General features: G+C 55.4%; 1 long non-coding RNA gene across 1 annotated transcript; it reads left to right on the forward strand.

The window, feature by feature from the left end:
- Positions 1 to 3,324: 3,324 nt before the first annotated feature.
- Positions 3,325 to 6,539, forward strand: LOC142908934 (uncharacterized). The gene is made up of 2 exons (XR_012932035.1): positions 3,325 to 3,618; positions 5,360 to 6,539. It is a non-coding gene; the product is annotated as an uncharacterized LOC142908934 (long non-coding RNA).
- The last annotated feature ends 7,868 nt before the right edge of the window (positions 6,540 to 14,407 follow it).

A 14,407-nucleotide genomic window follows, 5' to 3' on the forward strand; every position in this document is an offset into this window, starting at 1 on the left:
GGAATGACTGTGGCCGAGAAGACCTGAAGATTCGTGCAGAGTGACAGACCAGGTAGCTTCCACACAGCGTTATGCAACCGATGCATAGATAATGCCGCTCGACTGATTCAGAGTGAGACCTTTGCTGTCCAACCGGAGCCGGTCATGAGCACACTGCCCAGGTATGGGAAACTCTTCACTCTCTCCACAACTCAATCACCGATTGGGAGTTGTGGGAGTGGATTGTCCAATGGTACAAAATACCCAAGCAGGTGCTTAGTTTTGGTGGGACTGATGGTAAGGCCCCACCTCTTAGTGGCAAGCTCCAGGTTTAGCAGCAGCGCCTCCAACTCCTCCTCTGAGTGCGCAGCGATTACCAGATCATCGGCATACGCAACGTGGTTGAGCAATAGGGAGCCATCCCTCGACCGCACCTGGGCATCGATCAGCCTCCCATTGTATCTGTGTAATGGGTTCCGGAGACACTTTGCATAGGTAACTCCTTTATTAAAACGCAGCACTCCAACAGTCCTCCTGATACACTGCTACAGCCTAGGCACACGGCCTGCCCGTAGCGTGCCGTGACACTGCCTACGCCGTGGGCTCCTCCGCTGTGACCACCCTAGGGGAGGCGACCCCTGACCCCACCCAGCCAAGGTGCGGGTCCACACTCTGGCTTCCTCGGACCTCGCCCTTATAAGGGCGTGGGGCTGGTAGTCCCAGAGTCCCACCACTGACCCAGAGTCCCACCACTGGCCCAGAGTCCCACCACCAGTGGCCCAGAGTCCCACCACCACTAGCCCAGAGTCCCACCACCAGTGGCCCAGAGTCCCACCACCACTGGCCCAGAGTCCCACCACTGGCTCAGAGTCCCACCACTGGCCCAGAGTCCCACCACCGGCCCGCACGGCGTCCCGGCCCTTACAAGTGTTGAGGCGTAAATGACGACTCGGAGGCAGATCTTCATGTAGGGGCTTGCGCCAGTTGTTTTATTAAAGACTTTTCACACACCATGACTCCGTGTACTGCACGCTCACTGCCTACACTCCACACCCCAGGGGTAGGGTACTGGGGAGGTCCCTAGCACACCCACAGGCTACCCTAGCCTGGTGTTAATCTCCCCCTACCCTGGGTCCCATCGCTCCCCCAGGGGTAGGGTACTGGGGAGGTCCCTAGCGCACCCACAGACTACCTTAGCCTGGTGTTAATCTCCCCCTACCCTGGGTCCCATCGCTCCCCCAGGGGTAGGGTACTGGGGAGGTCCCTAGCGCACCCACAGACTACCCTAGCCCGGTGCCAATCTCCCCCTACCCTGGGTCCCATCGCTCCCCCAGGGGTAGGGTACTGGGATAGGTCCCTAGCACACCCACAGGCTACCCTAGCCTGGTGCCAATCTCCCCCTACCCTAGGTCCCATCGCTCCCCCAGGGGTAGGGTACTGGGGAGGTCCCTAGCACACCCACAGGCTCCGCTAGCCAGGTGCTAATCTCCCCCTACCCCGGGTCCCAACTCCCAACTTCACACGTTCCTGGCTCCCCGCCAACGACCTCGAACACGTCACGGGTCCCAACCTAAATTCCCCGGGGGGACATGACGTCACCGTCCCGACCCCCTGTCCGTGACGTCACCACACGTGACGTCATCGTACCGGAGGGTTGAGCGCGACGTGACGTCACCGACTACCGCCCTGCACAAGGACGGCGGGGCGAGGGGGTCCAGAGTCCTACCCGGCTGCTGCCGCTGCCGCCCTTCGTTCTTCGGCTGCGGCTGGCTCCAGATCGGCCGGGGAGGTCCCCTCTGGTGCCTCCTGCCCATCGAGGGGTGGGGCTGTCTGGGGTCCTAGAGCCGAGGGGTGGGGCTGTCTGGGGTCCTGAGCCCCCAGCAGCCCCTCCCCTCTAGGGCTGCCGCTGCAGCCCCTCCCCTGACGGTACGAGGCACCGCCGTTCCATCTATGGCGCTACATCTGTACCAGATGGAAATTCCTCTGGTCTGGTACGGCCATCGAAGGCTTCACGAACTACGCGGTCGAAATAGATGTTAAATAATGTGGGAGCCAGAGGACATCGCTATCGCACCCCAAGGTGTACAGGGAATGGCTCTGACTCCCAGCCACGTAGTTTTACCCGGGCCTGCTCACCATCATGAAGGTCCTTAATGATAGTGAGCAGAGGGTCAGGGACTGCAAAAGCATGAAGAACAACCCAGAGCCCAGGCCTACTGATGGTATCATAGGCCTTGACCAGGTCAATAAAGCAGAGATGTAGGTCTTGTTGGAATTCCCTACACCTGTGCTGTAGCAGACGGACAGAAAATATGGCATCTGTGCAGGACTGCCCTTTCCTGAAACCACATTGGAGCTCTGCAAACTTCTCCTCAGCGTGCCTGGCAAGGCGATGTTGAATAGACACAGACAGACAGACACACACACACAGACAGGCACACACAGACAACAACAACCGCCATTCGCCACTAAGTGGCGGTGACGTCACCACGACGCTTGTACCAGACACACACAGACACACACAGACACACACAGACACACAGACACAACAACAACCGCCATTCACCACTAAGTGGTGGTGACGTCACCACGACACTTGTGCCAGGACATGTGCACCTTGAGGCCACGTGGAGTGTCGAACGCCCGCTGGCAGGTCACAGGGCAGACCCAGGTGCCACGGGTCGACTGACTGAGATGACTGGCTGATGCACCACCTGTGCCCCCTACTGTGCCAACCTGCTGGGCTTTAGCCACCCGGCGCTCTGCTCGTTGTTGTGAGCGTCGCTCCTCTGCCCTCCGTTGTTGTTGGAGGGCGACTGCCTCCAACTGCCCAGTAGTGTCCTTCACGAGCCTCCTCCACAGAGGCCGATCTTGACACCGCTGGTGCCAGTCATCGGCAAGTCCACTCAGCTCCACGTCCTTCTGTACCACATCACTCCATCTCTTCTCCAGTCCATGCCGCGCCCGTTCAGCCCACTCGATCCGGCCGAACAAAAGCTGTTTCGGCATGCGGTGGCTGGGCATGCGGGCTACATGACTCAGCCAGCCCAGCATACAGACACACACACAGACAGACACACACATACACAGAGAAGTGATTAAGACCAAAACCTCCTCCTCACTAACCTCATCCAACAACACTGCTCAGCATCCCACTCTGTCTGTGTGTCTCTGTCTGTCTCTCTGTCAGTCTCTCTGTCTGTTTCTCTGTCTGTCTGTATCTGTCTCACTGTGTCTCTCTGTTTCCTCGTGTCTCTGCTTCCCCATGTCTACCCGTATCTCCCCGTTATCTCCCCGCGTCTCACCGAATCTCCTCGTGTGTCCCCAATCCCGTAGCCACCACCACCACCACCACCGCCACCACCACCACCGCCGCCACCGCCGCCACCACCGCCACCACCACCAATGCCACCACCACCACCGCCGCCACCACCACCATCACCACCACCCCATCCACCTCCCGCTCCTCCCCACCCTCGTCCGCGGTGTCTACGGGAGACGAGGCGACGCTCCCCGCCAGCGGCAGCAGTATCTACCCCATCAGCTTGACGGTGGCCATGACGGTGCTGACGGTGCTGGTGCTGCTCCCCTTGCTGATGTGCACCGTGCGGGGCAGACGGAACGCCGGCGAGCGTCCCGGTGAGCGGCGGTGGCGTTGCGGTGGCTACGTAGATGTGGACTGCCTCGCTTGGTACACGGGAGGGCGTGGGTTGGATCCAGACCCTGACGACGCCTGCTGCTGCTGTATATTTAGAGTTTGCGGTGTCTCTCATAATCATCATCAGCATCACAATGGCTGAGATGTGGACTGCCTCGCTTGGTCCACAGGAGGGCGTGGGCTACTTCCCCGCCCCTGACACCTGTGTATTTGGAGTTTGCGGTGTCTCCCTCATCATCATCATCGTCATCACGGTGGCTATGAGATGTTAACTACCTCGCCTGGATCATCTACATCATTAGACCTCCTTTGCCAGTACCAAAAAGGGGAAAAACCGTATTATTACCTCGCCTGGTACGCAGGAGGTCGTGGGTCTTATCCCGACCCTGACACTTCCTGCGTCTCTACGCATTCAGAGCCATTTGGCTGCTGCTCTATATTTGCCACCCGACGATGATGATGACGATGATGATGATGATGACGACGATGATAATGATGATGACGACGATGACAACGATGATGACGATGATGATGACGATGACAACGATGACGATGATGATGATGATGACGATAACGATGATGATGACGACGATGATAACGATGATGATGACGACGATGATAATGACTATGATGACGATGATGACGATAATGATGACGATGATGACGATAAGCCACTGAGTTGAGCTGTCACTTGTGGTAGCCGGTGTAGCTTCTACTAAACAAGTGACGTAGTAGCACAGCGGGGGGCTTACCCGGTAAGATACACAAAATATTTGTGTCTATATATTTATTTTTATTGATTTGTTAACCTTTGCTATACCTGGCATGTGCCGACGGCGCGTGTCGTGTTTGCGTGTCGTGTTTGCGTGACGTGTCTGCGTGTCGTGTCTGCGTGTCGTGTTAGCGTGACGTGTTAGCGTGTCGTGTCTGCGTGTCGTGTCAGCGTGACATGTTAGCGTGTCGTGTCTGCGTGTCGTGTCTGCGTGACGTGTTAGCGTGTCGTGTCTGCGTGTCGTGTCTGCGTGTCGTGTCTGCTTGTCATGTTTGCGTGACGTGTTAGCGTGTCGTGTCTGCGTGTCGTGTTTGCATGTTGTGTTTGCTGTTGTAACGTTCTGACCCCCGTACCCCCGACCGTACATTTGTGGATTCCTCCTCCTCCTGCTGCTACATGAACACAATATTCCCGTTGTGTCCAAAGTCGAATTTGTTTTTGTGTTAAGTGGCGTCAATATATAAACGCTGTGTCGTAAAACCCGCCACCACCTGACGCAGCCAATTAGTCAGGTTTAGTGTCACGTAAACAAAACGTGCCAATTAGTTACTAGTTTATAGTGTACTGTACAGTGTAGTGTATAGTGTAGTGGACAGTGCAGTGTACTGTACAGTGTTGTGTGTAGTGTAGTGTACAGTGTGGTGTGTAGTGTACAGTGTAGTATGCTTGTTCAGTACGAACCGGTAGTGTGTTGTAAAGTAAACCCACGACAACCTTCACAATTCAAGTACCTGGTGACACCTCACCCCTAATTACGACCACCACCGGCATCATCATCATCATCATCGGGCCTGATGATGATGATGCTGCTGCTGGCCGTTGTTTCGAGTTCTGTGCCTTGTGAGTTTTTCTCCCCACCCTGCGTGATCTTCTCGTTCCCCGGCGAACGAGCGAGGGGGGAACGCTCCAGGCCTGGTCCCGAAGCCTGATATTGTCTCTGCCGAGTGCAGGTAGCCACCGCCGCTGCCGCCACCACCACCGACACCACCGCCGCCACCGCCGCTGCCACCGCCGCCGCCACCACCGCGGTGGAGCAGAAATCGGAACTTTAGGACCTCGTCCCCGCCCCCGGTTGACACCGCCGGATGAAAGCCGCTCCCCAAGTCGTCGCCACACCAATCACACCGCGCGGTGGCTAGGAGATGCCGACCACCTCGCCTGGCACGCGGGAGGTCGTGGGTTCCATCCCGACCCCTGACGATGCCTGCCGCCGCTGTATATTTCTGAGTTTGACCCATAGACTCATCACACAGAGACCCATAGACTCATCACACAGAGATCCATAAACTCATCACACAGAGACCCATAGACTCATCACACAGAGACCCACAGACTCACCACACAGAGACCCATAGACTCACACAGAGACCCATAGACTCATCACACAGAGACCCATAGACTCACCACACAGAGACCCACAAACTCATCACACGGAGACCCATAGACTCACACAGAGACCCATAGACTCATCACACAGAGACCCATAGACTCACCACACAGAGACCCACAGACTCATCACACGGAGACCCATAGACTCACCACACAGAGACCCATAGACTCACCACACAGAGACCCAGACTCACCACGCAGAGACCCATAGACTCACCACACACAGAGACCCATAGACTCACCACACAGAGACCCACAGACTCACCACACAGAGACCCACAGACTCACCACACAGAGACCCATAGACTCATCACACAGAGACCCACAGACTCACCACACAGAGACCCAAAGACTCACCAGACTCGCACAACTTTATCGATGGCCCGGTGGGTGGTGGTGGGTGGTGGTGGTGAGGCTGTGCGTGCGTTGTTGGGGCGCATTCCACGATGAATCTTCCAGAACGATCCGAGAGAGTCGACAGAGAATCGTCGTCCGTTCGACTCGCCCCCACCCAGGGGGGTGGGGGGTGGGGGCGCTTTGTGCGTCACGGTTCTATTTGACGTCGCCACGTGCCCCAGCGTTGGTTGTGGGTCACGTGGGCTGTCGTGACCTCGTCCCCTCTCTCCCTGCCTGCCTGCCCCCAGACTGAAGGGGGCCTGGCAGCTGTTTCGTTGTTTGCTGGAGAAATCGCGGTAGTGGTGGTGCTGGTGGTGACGATAATAAAGGTGGCGAGTTCACTTACCTGGGCTGGAACTCCTCCTCCTCCTCTTTACAGGTGGATGCGTGATGTTGTGCACGGGACTTGAACTAAAAACGAAACGTTTTATTTTTTACCGGGTAAGGCCCTCGTTGAGATGCGGCGTAGCTCTTTCAGAAGGCCTTGACCTGACCGTTACAAATGATAGCTCTAGCAATTCAGTTTATTATCATCGTCGTCGTCATCATCACGTGGACCTTTAGAGCAGTTGACAAATACTCGACAACTCACGTTTCTCAAATGTGGAGGGGAAAACCAGAGGGCCTGGAAAAAAATCCACGCGACAAAAGGGACAGAGACAAAGTCTATACAGCAGCAGCAGCAGCGGGCATTAGGGTCGGCATGGAACCCACAACACCCAGACCCAGGGCTTGAACCCAGGGTCTCAGTGTCTCTGACACGGCCATTATGACCCCACTGAGAGAGACACCCAGACCCAGGGCTTGAACCCAGGGTCTCAGTGTCTCTGACACGGCCATTATGAACCCACTGAGAGAGAGACACCCAGACCCAGGGCTTGAACCCAGGGTCTCAGTGTCTCTGACACGGCCATTATCAACCCACTGAGAGAGACACCCAGACCCAGGGCTTGAACCCAGGGTGTCAGTGTCTCTGACACGGCCATTATGAACCCACTGAGAGAGACACCCAGACCCAGGGCTTGAACCCAGGGTCTCAGTGTCTCTGACACGGCCATTATGACCCCACTGAGAGAGACACCCAGACCCAGGGCTTGAACCCAGGGTGTCATTGTCTCTGACACGGCCGTTATGAACCCACTGAGAGAGAGAGACACCCAGACCCAGGGCTTGAACCCAGGATGTCAGTGCCTCTGACACGGCCATTATGCACCCACTGAGAGAGAGAAACACCCAGACCCAGGGCTAGAACCCAGACTCTCAGTGTCTCCGACACGGCCATTATGAACCCACTGAGAGAGAGAGACACCCAGACCCAGGGCTTTACCTCAGGGTCTCAGTGTCTCTGACACAGCCATTATGAACCCTACTGAGAGAGAGACACCCAGACCCAGGGCTTGAACCCAGGGTCTCAGTGTCTCTGATACGGCCGTTATGAACCCACTGAGAGAGAGAGACACCCAGACCCAGGGCTTGAACCCAGGGTCTCAGTGTCTCTGACACGGCCATTATGAACCCACTGAGAGAGAGACACCCAGACCCAGGGCTAGAACCCAGACTCTCAGTGTCTCCGACATGGCCATTATGAACCCACTGAGAGAGAGACACCCAGACCCAGGGCTTGAACCCAGGGTCTCAGTGTCTCTGACATGGCCATTATGAACCCACTGAGAGAGAGAGACACCCAGACCCAGGGCTTGAACCCAGGGTGTCAGTGTCTCTGACACGGCCGTTATGAACCCACTGAGAGAGAGACACCCAGACCCAGGGCTTGAACCCAGGGTGTCAGTGTCAATGACACGGCCGTTATGAACCCACTGAGAGAGAGACACCCAGACCCAGGGCTTGAACCCAGGGTGTCAGTGTCTCTGACACGGCCATTATGAACCCACTGAGAGAGAGAGACACCCAGACCCAGGGCTTGAACCCAGGGTCTCAGTGTCTCTGACACGGCCATTATGAACCCACTCAGAGAGACACCCAGACCCACGGCTTGAACCCAGGGTCTCAGTGTCTCTGACACGGCCATTATGAACCCACTGAGAGAGAGACACCCAGACCCAGGGCTTGAACCCACGGTCTCAGTGTCTCTGACACGGCCATATTGAACCCACTGAGAGAGAGAGACACCCAGAACCAGGGCTTGAACCCAGGGTCTCAGTGTCTCTGATACGGCCATTATGAACCCACATGAGAGAGTGACACCCAGACCCAGGGCTTGAACCCAGGGTGTCAGTGTCTCTGACACGGCCATTATGAACCCACTGAGAGAGACACCCAGACCCAGGGCTTGAACCCAGGGTGTCAGTGTCTCTGACATGGCCATTATGAACCCACTGAGAGAGAGCCACCCAGACCCAGGGCTTGAACCCAGGGTCTCAGTGTCTCTGACACGGCCATTATGAACCCACTGAGAGAGACACCCAGACCCAGGGCTTGAACCCAGGGTCTCAGTGTCTCTGACACGGCCATTATGAACCCACTGAGAGAGAGACACCCAGACCCAGGGCTTGAACCCAGGGTGTCAGTGTCTCTGACACGGCCATTATGAACCCACTGAGAGACACCCAGACCCAGGGCTTGAACCCAGGGTGTCAGTGTCTCTGACACGGCCATTATGAACCCACTGAGAGAGACACCCAGACCCAGGGCTTGAACCCAGGGTGTCAGTGTCTCTGACACGGCCATTATGAACCCACTGACTGATGTATTTATTAGAGATTTTTTACATCTCTCATCAATGAGCTCCCAAAGTCAAAACACCAAAAACTCCCCCAACAACACCAAACACAACAACAACAACGCTTTGTTTTACTCATCCCGACAAACACACGCCTGTCTCTGCGTGTGTCTATGTGTGTGTCTGTGTGTGTTTACGTGTTTGTGTCTGTGTGTCTGTATCGGTGTGTGCGTGTCTCTGCGTGTGTCTGTGTGTCTGTGTCTCTGCGTGTGTCTATGTGTCTGTTTCGGTGTGTGTCTGTATCGGTATGTCTTTGTCTCTGCGTGGGTCTGTGTGTGTCTATTGGTGTGTGCGTGTGTGTCTATGTGTCTCTGCGTGTTTGTGTGTCTGTGTGTGTCTGTCTCTTTTTAAGAAGGGGGACCGCACAGACTGTAACAACTACAGGGGCATCTCACTCCTCAGTGTGCCGGGAAAGGTCCTGGCAAGGATTATTCAGCATCGCATTGCCAGGCACGCTGAGGAGAGGCTTGCAGAGCCCCAATGCGGTTTCAGGATAGGGCGGTCCTGCACAGATGCCATATTTTCTGTCCGTCTGCTACAGCAGAGGTGTAGGGAATTCCAACAAGACCTACATCTCTGCTTTATTGGCCTGGTCAAGGCCTATGATACCATCAGTAGGCCTGGGCTCTGGGTCGTTCTTCGTGCTTTTGGAGTACCTGACCCTCTGCTCACGATTATTAAGGACCTTCATGATGGTGCGCGGGCCCGGGTAAAACTACGTGACCGGGAGTCAGAGCCATTCCCTGTACAACTTGGGGTGCGACAGGGATGTCCTCTGGCTCCCACATTATTTAACATCTATTTTGACCACGTAGTTCGTGAAGCCTTCAATAGCTGTACCGGGGGAATCTCCATATGGTACAGATATAATGGGAGGCTGATCGATGCCCGGGTGCGGTCAAGGGATGGCTCCCTATTGCTCAACCACGTTATGTATGCTGATGATTTGGTAATAGCTGCTCAGTCAGAGGAGGAGTTGGAGACGCTGCTGCTGAGACTGGAGCGTGCCACTAAGAGGTGGGGCCTTACCATCAGCCCCACCAAAACTAAGCACCTGCCTGGGTATTTTGTACCATCGGACACTCCACCCCCACAACTCCCGATCGGTGATAGGGCAGTTGTGGAGAGAGTGGAGAGTTTCCCATACCTGGGCAGTGTGCTTATGACTGGCTCCAGTTTAACAGCAGAGGTCTCACTCCGAATCAGTTGAGCAGCAATATCTTTTCATCGGTTGCGTAACGCTGTGTGGAAGCTACCTGGTCTGTCGCTCCGCACTAAGCTTCAGGTCTTCTCGGTCACGGTCATTCCCTCCCTTCTCTACGCTTGCGAAACGTGGACACCCCCAATGGAACATCTTCGCCGGTTAAAAACATTTAGGCTGGCCTGCCTACGATCCATCCTGGGTTTAACCAGACTGGATTGTGTGAGGAGCTCACAAATCCTTGAAAGATCTGGGCAAGGTCCCATCGGTGAGCTCCTCCGGCGGGCAAGGCAGCGATGCCTGGGTCATGTAGCCCGCATGCCCAGCCACCGCATGCCGAAACAGCTTTTGTTCAGCCGGATTGAGGGGGCAAAGCGGGCGTGGCACGGGCTAGAGAAGAGATGGAGTGATGTGGTACAGGAGGACGTAGAGCTGAGTGGACTTGCCGATGACTGGTACCAGCGGTGTCAAGATCGGCCTCTGTGGAGGAGGCTCGTGAAGGATGCTACTGGGCAGTTGGAGGTAGTCGCCCTCCAACAACAACGGAGGGCGGAGGAGCGACGCTCACAACAACGAGCGGAGCGCCGGGTGGCTAAAGCACAGCAGGTTGGCACAGTAGGGGGCACAGGTGGTGCATCAGCCAGTCATCTCAGTCGACCCGTGGCACCTGGGTCTGCCCCGTGACCTCCTGCCAGCGGGCGTTCGACACTTCACGTGGCCTCAGGGTGCACATAGCCTGGCACAAGCGTCGTGGTGACGTCACTGCCACTTAGTGGCGAATGGCGGTTGTTGTTGTTGTTGTCTGTCTCGAGCGGAGCGCCGGGTGGCTAAAGCACAGCAGATTGGCACAGTAGGGGGCACAGGTGGTGCACCAGCCAGTCATCTCAGGCATCTTAGTCAGTCGACACGTGGCACCTGGGTCTGCCCCGTGACCTCCTGCCCACGGGCGTTCGACACTTCACGTGGCCTCAAGGTGCACATGGCCTGGCACAAGGGTCATGGTGACGTCACCGCCACTTAGTGGCGAATGGCGGTTGTTGTTGTTGTGTGTGACTGTGTGTCTGTATCGGTGTGTGTCTGTGTCTCTGCATGTGTCTGTGTGTGTGTCTGTATCGGTGTGTGCGTGTCTGTCTATGTGCCTCTGCGTGTTTTTGTGTCTCTGCGTGCGTGTCTATGTGTGTCTGTCTTTACGTGTGTGTCTGTGTGTCTCTGTGTGTCTGTGTGTCTGTTTCTGCGTGTGTGTCTATGTGTCTGCGTGTGTGTGTCTATGTGTCTGCGTGTGTGTTTATGTGTCTGCGGGTGTCTGTGTCTCTGCGTGTGTGTCTACGTGTGTCTGTCTCTGCGTGTGTGTGTCTGTCTCTGCGTGTGTGTGTCTATGTGTCTCTGTGTGTGTGTCTGTCTCTGCTTATGTATGTCTATGTGTCTCTGCATGTGTGTCTGTCTCTGCGTGTGTGTGTCTGTGTCTCTGCGTATGTGTCTGTCTCTGCGTGTGTATGTCTGTGTCTCTGCATGTGTGTCTGTCTCTGCGCGTGTGTGTCTATGTGTCTCTGCATGTGTGTCTGTCTCTGCGTGTGTGTGTCTATGTGTCTCTGCGTATGTGTCTGTCTCTGCGTGTGTATGTCTGTGTCTCTGCATGTGTGTGTCTGTCTCTGCGTATGTGTGTCTGTCTCTGTGTGTGTATGTCTATGTGTCTCTGCATGTGTGTGTCTGTCTCTGCGTGTGTATGTCTATGTGTCTCTGCATGTGTGTGTGTGTCTCTGCGCGTGTGTGTCACTGTGTCTGTGTGACTACCAAGTTGTCCTTATTTTCGTTGCCTTCTGATACGCCCAGCAGAGACACTCGCTACACACACTCACCGTGCCGCACACAGACAAAGATCCCCCGTGTAGCCTTAACAGACTGTAGGGGCAAGTGCGGTTAGCGAGCAGCACCTATGAAGGCCGGCATGGCACACGAGGGGGTGGGTGGCCAACGCCACGCCCGACCGCCTTTGTCTCCCCAGTGGCGATGTTTACACACCGCACCAGGTACTCATTTGAGGCGGAGTCGACCTAGGGGAGGCCCTGGACCGGTTCAGATAATCGTCACCGGTGTTGGACGTGAGTGGGAATCGAACTTGGGTCGCCAGGATCGTGGGGCAGCGTAGCGCTGACCGCTACCCTTCAGCTCTCCACACACGTCATCGGTCACACACAGAACCGCAGAGGAGGGCGAGAAGGATCCCAAGCGTGCGACACTCAGAACCACAAGTGGCAGAGACTCGGCCGAGAGAGTGGAGAGAGAGAGAGAGAGTAGAGAGAGAGTGGAGAGAGAGAGAGTGGAGAGCGAGTGGAGAGAGAGACAGTGGAGAGAGAGAGAGAGAGTGGAGAGAGAGAGGTTGGAGAGAGAGAGTGGAGAGAGAGAGAGTGGAGAGAGAGAGTGTGGAGAGAGAGTGGAGAGAGAGTGGAGAGAGAGAGTGGAGAGAGAGAGGTTGGAGAGAGAGAGTGGAGAGAGAGTGGAGAGAGAGAGAGTGTGGAGAGAGAGAGTGGAGAGAGAGAGAGTGGAGAGAGAGAGAGTGGAGAGAGAGAGTGGAGAGAGAGTGGCGAGAGTGGAGAGAGTGGAGAGAGAGAGTGTGGAGAGAGAGAGAGTGGAGAGAGTGGAGAGAGAGAGAGTGGAGAGAGAGAGTGGAGAGAGAGAGTGGAGAGAGTGGAGAGAGAGAGTGTGGAGAGAGAGAGTGGAGAGAGAGAGAGTGGAGAGTGGAGAGAGAGAGTGGAGAGAGAGAGAGTGGAGAGAGAGAGTGGAGAGAGAGTGGAGAGAGAGAGAGTGGAGAGAGTGGAGAGAGAGGGATAGTGGAGAGAGAGTGGAGAGAGAGAGTAGAGAGTGGAGAGAGAGTGGAGAGAGAGAGTGGAGAGAGAGAGAGAGTGGAGAGAGACTTTTTAGGACTTTATTTCCACTGAAAGATAAACAACAGAAACATTACCGGAAAAAAACATCTAAACTGAAAATCAATAAAACATCAAACTCTTAACAGCTCTATGTGTACTCTTTGGTTCTATTCGGTAAAGTCACCACGTAAGTAAAAAGATAAAACAACAAAAATCACGACGTTTCGGCCACAACGCAAGTAGCCTTCTTCAGGTGAAGGAACAGAACTGAAATACAGATGGCACCGGGATAGAGGCCGTGGAAACGAGGCGGTGCACGGACATCTCCGTGTGCAGCAAAGTTGTTCAGGGGTTTTTCAATTTGATAAACAATCAAATGTTCTGACATCAGAATGCGACGTGAACAAAATATATTTTTCTCCCGTACATTTTCAAAACGAAATGGCGTCGACATGTCAAACACCTGAATGAGTTTTTTTCTTCAAGGATTCTGTTGTCGGTTTTCATTGAAGTGTAATGACAGGGTGACACCTGCTGACATCACAGGGTGACACCTGCTGACATCACAGGGTGACACCTGCTGACATCACAGGGTGACACCTGCTGACATCACAGGGTGACACCTGCTGACATCACAGGGTGACACCTGCTGACATCACAGGGTGACACCTGCTGACATCACAGGGTGACACCTGCTGACATCACAGGGTGACACCTGCTGACATCACAGGGTGACACCTGGTGACATGACAGGGTGACACCTGCTGACATCACAGGGTGACACCTGCTGACATCACAGGGTGACACCTGGTGACATGACAGGGTGACACCTGGTGACATGACAGGGTGACACCTGCTGACATCACAGGGTGACACCTGCTGACATGACAGGGTAACACCTGCTGACATCACAGGGTGACACCTGCTGACTTGACAGGGTGACACCTGCTGACATGACAGGGTGACACCTGGTGACATGACAGGGTGACACCTGCTGACATCACAGGGTGACACCTGCTGACATGACAGGGTGACACCTGCTGACATCACAGGGTGACACCTGCTGACATCACAGGGTGACACCTGCTGACATGACAGGGTGACACCTGCTGACATGACAGGGTGATACCTGCTGACATGACAAGGTGACACCTGCTGACATCACAGGGTGACACCTGCTGACATCACAGGGGTAACACCCGCTGACATGACAGGGTGACACCCGCTGGCCTGGCAAGGGCTTCACGGGTACGGCCACAGAGGTAACAACCAATGAGGGAAGGAGGCGCATCTGGGGCAAGGGCAACAGGTGGGGCTAGCCGAGTTACTCCGGTCACCTGCTCGAAAGGTTCCACGAGAGGGCGTGGCCTAGCCACGCCTCCGGCCACGCCCTGTCGTGTAACCTGCT

This window comes from Petromyzon marinus, unplaced genomic scaffold, assembly GCF_048934315.1.
Source record: "Petromyzon marinus isolate PM22_M1 ecotype Great Lakes invasive population unplaced genomic scaffold, UKy_Petmar_22M1.pri1.0 PM_G_Scaffold_11, whole genome shotgun sequence".
In the NCBI taxonomy this organism is placed as follows: Eukaryota; Metazoa; Chordata; class Hyperoartia; order Petromyzontiformes; family Petromyzontidae; genus Petromyzon; species Petromyzon marinus.